The 6,965-nt window shown below is 34.8% G+C and overlaps 2 long non-coding RNA genes across 2 annotated transcripts; one reads left to right on the top strand and one right to left on the bottom strand.

The window, feature by feature from the left end:
- Nucleotides 1,139–2,873, top strand: LOC109820579. Its single transcript, XR_002241901.1, has 4 exons — nucleotides 1,139–1,243; nucleotides 1,375–1,479; nucleotides 2,030–2,139; nucleotides 2,601–2,873. It is a non-coding gene; the product is annotated as an uncharacterized LOC109820579 (long non-coding RNA).
- Nucleotides 5,265–6,383, bottom strand: LOC109820357. Its single transcript, XR_002241824.1, has 3 exons — nucleotides 6,313–6,383; nucleotides 5,618–5,694; nucleotides 5,265–5,542 (listed from the first exon to the last, which is right to left on the bottom strand). It is a non-coding gene; the product is annotated as an uncharacterized LOC109820357 (long non-coding RNA).

Raw genomic sequence — 6,965 nt, 5'->3', positions numbered from 1 at the left:
AAAAATTCCCTTGATCCGATAGTATATATTGTGCTGGCCCCTCTCTCTCTCTCTCATTCGAGATCTGGCCCTATAAACCCTAAATCCCCAAATTCTCATCGTGCTCGCCTCTCTCTCTCTCTCTCATTCGAGATCGCCGTCCCGTCGTCGCCGTCCCTCTACTTCGACCTCGCCGTCACGTCGTCGATGTCCCTCTCCTTCGACCTCGCCGTCCCGTCGTCACCGTCCCTCTCCTTCGACCTCGCCGTCACATCGTCGCTGTCCCTCTCCTTCGACCTCGCCGTCCCGTCGTCGCCGTCCCTCTCCTTCGACCTCGCCGTCACGTCGTCGCCGTCCCTCTCCTCCGACCTCGCCGTCCCGTCGTCGCCTCCCCCCTTAAACAGGAAAAGGGCTTCAGTCGAAAAACTCCAACTCTTTGAGGTTTGCTTTCGATCTAGCTTGATTTCAGCAATTGATTTGAAGTTTTTTGATCCCCGATTAGATATTGACAGTTTCTCAAACCCTAATTTTCTCAAACCCTAGTTTTGTGATCCCCGTCATCCGGTTACTTTTACTCTTCTAATCTATGTTTAATTTTGCTAATTTAGAATGAACTTGTATTATTAAGTATATGCTTTGACCGCATGTGAGCAGTTTGATTGGAAATTAGTGTAATTTAATAAAAAGAGATATACTTTGACCAAAATTTTAAGAAATGTAAGTCAGGTTGAATCACGACTCTAGCAAGTTGTGAATGAATGAAAGACATGCTGAAGGAGAAGTAACTTTCCATGACTGATACAAATTGATTAGCCTGGTGGTATTATTGCTTGTGATAGGGTGGTTACATGTTCATGTCACTTTGACCTTATGAATAGTTTGTATTTGTATGTGTGCGCATGGATAGATGCATGTGTATGTGTGGATATATGCATGTGCGTCTTCACTCTCAGTCACTAATCGAGTTAACACCGCAAAAACCTATTTGCCATGTTAATTGAGTGTCATGATTCCAGAAAGGGACAAATGAGTGAAAACTAAAAATTAAAGGCCTAGGAGTGTATCAAAATGGTTCTAGGCCAATAGGTTTGGATAGGAAATGAATGATGGACTCTAGAAAAGTATAAAATCTTGGTGGAATCTACCTAATTAATTGTACATCTTCTTTAATCAAATGTGTTGATGGATCCTACTTTATTTATTTATTTGTTTGTTTGTTTTGTACTAAGGAGGTCGCTGCTGCTAAGAAAATTTGATTTTTGAGGTGAATTTCTTCTACTTTTTTGAAATACTAACCATTTATCTTTCAATTTCCTGCAATTTTTTGGATTTAGGGTTTGATGTCAAATTGATTTGTTTTTTCTTTTCTTTTCTTTTTTTTTCTGGTTGAATCAGCCGAAACGACATGATATCTTGAGATTTCAATGTCCCATTGTCAATTCTGGAGATGGATAAGTCCAAGATCACTCTCCCAGTTCTTAAAAGGCTGGGATTTCACAGGTCAATGCTTTATCACGTTTTTTTAAGATTAGAAATTTCTTTCTTTAGATTCCTGCAAATTTTGTTGTTGTAGGGTTTAAGGTCAAATTCGATTTTTCTTTTGTTACTTTGTGCCATTTTCTTTGTTGAATGAACAAAAAGGAAAGATGAAGTCTTGAATCTTGAGAACATAATTGTTATAGTACTGTCTAATGATGCATCCGTTGGTTGATTTCCGAGGGGGTTTGAATGAAGATGAAGATTAAATCATTTAAGTGAGTAATCACTGAGTTATTAGTCTTGTAGAAGGGTTAAGTGCTTTTTTTATTTATCATTAGAATGATGCCATGACCTTGATGATGTTTCTTGTGTCTGCTGATTAAATTGCTACTTGGAAAATGCTTACTTGCTACTTGGAAAATGTTTGTGATATTTACATGTCTGTAATAAGCATATTGTTATGGACAACTGTCAGAGGCTATTACATCCTTTATAGCTCTTAGTTTGCAATATTTGCATATCTGTATGCATATTGTTGTGAATTTTATTACTTAAGTCCCATTGTGTGCAGGAAAATTCTGTGTTGTGATGCTTAGCGGCCTGCTTACTTCTTTCTTCGTTTTAGTTTTTCTTGAAGGCCTACTGAGTTTGCTGCTCTGGAAATATCTTGGGGAATGTTGGGTAAGCAAAATATTCCAATTTATTCTGTTGTATTTTGAGTATGTTACACTAGTATATTGTTGATGTAATGATAATTGCTCCATAATATGTAGTTCTCAGTGATATTTAGAATTAGTTACTCAACCTTATCCTGGACACTTTTCATGTTTAAGAATCTACTGCTATGTTCAGGCATCTTGCACTACCTCTTAGACCTAACAACTTCACCCATCATTGCTATTTGCTTTTCCAAATGCTTATTTTATCTAAGTCATTGCAGGTATTCCTTTCCTTAGTTTATTTACATTGGACACAAATTCAATCTTACTCTTAATCTTTTTTACATTAGTGCTAACATGTTGTTTATCTTTCCTGAATCATATGGCTCTAAATGTTACAGTTCCTCAACTCAAGAAGTTAGTAGTTGGTATTTGTATGGTACGTCCACCTTTTTATTCTAATTTGGGGAGTATCTTGAGCAGGATTGTGCTTGTTCTGTTTATACATATTTGCGCAAAGCTTCCAATCGGTCAGCAAATTTGCTTCTTGATCAGTTTTGGAGGAGAAGGGCCTCGATATCTGGAGCTTAAGATGCAATGTAACATGTCAGTCATGTTCAAATAACCTTGTATCATATGTTGACTTCAGATGCATTAATTTATGTAAAAGTTTGTAAAAAATTTATGTATCTCTTTACTATTTTGGTGAATGTTTTATTTGAATAGAATTGGATTTGATATTGGAATATAATTAGATTGTGTTGGATATGAATATAATTTTTTTTGTTCAATATTGTGTACATGCACTCAAAATAGATTCTGCAAAAAAAAAAAAAAAAAAAAAAAAAACTGATAATTAGATTGTGTTGAATATGAATATAATGTTTTGTTGTTCAATATTGTGTATAAGCATCCAAAGTAGATTCTGCAAAAAAAAAAAAACACTGTAGCAAGTATCCTAGACGGAAATTCCGTCTAGGATGCTCAAATTCCGTCCAGGATACCTTTTTTAAAATTAAAAAAAATAAAAAACCAATTTCCGTCTAGAATAATCCGTCTAGGATGTATTCTAGACGGTTTTGAATTCCGTCTAGAATATTCCGTCTAGAATGTATTCTAGACGGAATTTCCGTCTAGAATAATTCATTCTAGACGGAAACTTTCTAGACGGGTATTCTAGACGGAATTCCGTCTAGAATATCTATTCTAGACGGAATTTTGAGTATCCTAGACGGAATTTTCCGTCTAGGATACCTTATTTTTTAGCAGTGATATATACGCTTTATGTGTTCAATTCTATTTTTTATCTTGCTTTCTTTTACCTTACTTGGACCACTACGAATTGATTTATGTCTAGCTTGCATTCTCTTCATGAATGTCATTACTAACATGAAAACTAATAGTGCAGCCCATTGACACATATTAACAAGAGTTTCTTCATCAACAAAGTCACCATCATCATCCATCTACAATACACATATTTAGTTCCAGAATAATTTCATAAACCCACATATTTATGTCTAGCTTGCATTCTCTTCATGAATGTCATTACTAACATGAAAACTAATAGTGCAGCCCATTGACACATATTAACAAGAGTTTCTTCATCAACAAAGTCACCATCATCATCCATCTACAATACACATATTTAGTTCCAGAATAATTTCATAAAGAAAATTTATAGTCAAATATACACCAACAAGTACTAATAAAAAGTAGAGATAAACATTAAAATTGATATACTTGAGACGAGCTTCTAATATTTTTGGTCAATATCATCATGTAAGCAAGTATGATAAATAGTCAAAGACTATCTACATGCATGCAGACACCTGAGTTCCTATTCTTGTCATTTCTAATTCTGACTCGAGACAATGGTTCATAAACAGATTCCATACTGACCATTCATGAATGTAGAGAAAAAAATCAAGTATTTTCACAGGACCATTCATGAGTAACAATATATACAGAACTAAAATCATCATAGTCAAGAGCAAGAACACATTGTCATTGAGCTCTCAAATTCCAAACATATTACCAAATTAATCCATTTCCATCAACGATCTTTGCCATCCAAAAGGTACGAATGCAAACTTAAATAAATGGCCATTGTTATAATCAAATACATCAAACTTTATAGAATCTGTTATGGCTGCTAAGCAAGAACACATTGTTATGATTGATAAGCAAGAACTCCTTGTTATGACCAAACATGTAGACATACCCAAACTAATATTGACCAAACAACTCAAGATATGTGAACAAATTGATAAATGAAAATTAAGTAAAAGGCTGAAACTTGGCCTTTTTTCAATCAAATTCAGTTATATGGCTAATTAGGAGCAGAAAATAATTAAAATCGCAGAAATTACAGGAAATATACACCACCATCATACTTCAATTTGATAAAATTAGCATGCAACCATTACGTTTGCCAAATTTGACCAGAAGTATAGTAAATCTAAAAAAATTTAGAAATATGAGAGAGTATACGTTAAATTGCCAAATTTGTTGATATCAAGCAAGAAGGTCAGAGATTCTCCAAGAAAGGCCAAACCTTTATTCAAGATCCAGCAATAATTTCAAAAAGCTCTAAATTAAAACTCGCAACAAGTAGCCCTAAAATTTCAAGATCCAGCAATTTGATCTCAATAAAGCAGTCATCAAAGAGGGCGATGGAAGTGAGAACAAGCAGTGAGAGTAGGATTTTCCCTCAAGCATCAAATAGCCCTGAACTTTCAAGATCCATTCATCTAATCTCAAAAAATTGCAGCCACTAGAGAGGGATGATAGTGCAATGGAGAATAGGTGAAAATTAAAGCGCGAGAGAGGAGATGGAAGTGGGAGCGACGGTAAGAGTAGGGCTATCCCTCAAAGAGGCCAGCAGTGAGGATCGTACAAGCTCCCAAATTTTATGGGAAGAAAAAAACGTTTCCAGCCCATTTCAGAGGCATAAGATTTGGAAATGGGAACCACTCCTCTCCTCTACCCTCCCCTATGTGGAGGAGTTTTCAAACCCTTTTTTTTTTGAACTTTTTTCTCCATAACTGACAATCACAGAGTATGGAAAGAGGTTGCAAGGGGTTGTTTTTTGCCAACCAAACAGCCCCTTAATCCAGGCAAAATGAGAACCAAGATACTTGCCACTGGTAGACAAAATGTGTTTCTATACAGATAAGAATTATTTTGAAAGCAGACAATATCCAGAATCATGGTTTGACTTTATCATCATCAATTGTATCACAAATGTCATCAACGATGACATACAGAGAGAAACAGTATGATAAATTCTAAGTTCTCCAATGTGACTGGCAAAATGCCAATATACTGTTGGATTGAGATAATTACAGATTCTGGTGATTTATTTGCAGTACTTCTTAAACCAGACACCAATGTTGAGAAAACTTTCAAAATCAGATTGTGGCCTGAAAGAAACAAAAAAGTTCATGCTGAGAGCCTTCTACATATAATTTTCAAGAACCAAAAAGAAATAAATTTACCTTTCAATTCCATGGGTATCATCAGGAAACACAATCACTTTGAGCTCGACCCCTTTTTCTCTCAGGGCCCTTGCATACTAGGAACATTTGAAATAAACAAAGTTAATAGATATATTCATGAGAATAAATCAGTACATAGAAATTTCTATGATGGTAAGTCCAACCTTGGAAACCTTTCGAATTAAAGAATGATTAATATTTAACGAAATTTTAGGATTAACTCCAAAATATCTTCAGATTAGGGGTGTATCAAAATTGCCAATTTCAACTCTTTCAAAAAGCAAGTGAATGCAAATAATGTTTACAAGCATGTGTAAAGGGATAAATGGCTTTACAAGATTCATGCATGTAAATTTAACCAAATTACTCTTGCAGGTGGAAAGTATGATCCTTCAAATTAATTAAATTTGCAGCAAAGCCAAAATATGATACAATTGTGAAAAAAAACAATATGAACACTAATAAAAGTAAAAGAAACCTTTTAATCCAAGTTTTTAGAGTAGGCTAAACTAATTGTGTAGCATTCTCCAATGGACTATCTATGTTAAATTAGTAACGTATCTAGAGCATCATGGCTAAGAGGTATACCTAAGAGTCTAAGACCAAATGATAAATTTTCTAAAATCAAATTCATCAGATGATTTACTTAAACACTTATGATTATAAAGAATTTACCATCCATGTAAGTTACTTACCTGTAAACCATTAGAAACTGGAACTCGAAGATCTTGTGCACCCAGGAGGAAAAGGGTAGGTGTTTTAACCTGCATAAGAACAACACTGTAGCAAGTATCCTAGACGGAAATTCCGTCTAGGATGCTCAAATTCCGTCCAGGATACCTTTTTTAAAATTAAAAAAAATAAAAAACCAATTTCCGTCTAGAATAATCCGTCTAGGATGTATTCTAGACGGTTTTGAATTCCGTCTAGAATATTCCGTCTAGAATGTATTCTAGACGGAATTTCCGTCTAGAATAATTCATTCTAGACGGAAACTTTCTAGACGGGTATTCTAGACGGAATTCCGTCTAGAATATCTATTCTAGACGGAATTTTGAGTATCCTAGACGGAATTTTCCGTCTAGGATACCTTATTTTTTAGCAGTGATATATACGCTTTATGTGTTCAATTCTATTTTTTATCTTGCTTTCTTTTACCTTACTTGGACCACTACGAATTGATTTATGTCTAGCTTGCATTCTCTTCATGAATGTCATTACTAACATGAAAACTAATAGTGCAGCCCATTGACACATATTAACAAGAGTTTCTTCATCAACAAAGTCACCATCATCATCCATCTACAATACACATATTTAGTTCCAGAATAATTTCATAAACCCACAT

Source organism: Asparagus officinalis, chromosome 8 (assembly GCF_001876935.1).
Source record: "Asparagus officinalis chromosome 8, Aspof.V1, whole genome shotgun sequence".
Taxonomy (NCBI): domain Eukaryota; kingdom Viridiplantae; phylum Streptophyta; class Magnoliopsida; order Asparagales; family Asparagaceae; genus Asparagus; species Asparagus officinalis.
The sequence above is the reverse complement of the archived record's forward strand: the minus strand, read 5'-3'. Positions and strand labels throughout refer to the sequence as shown.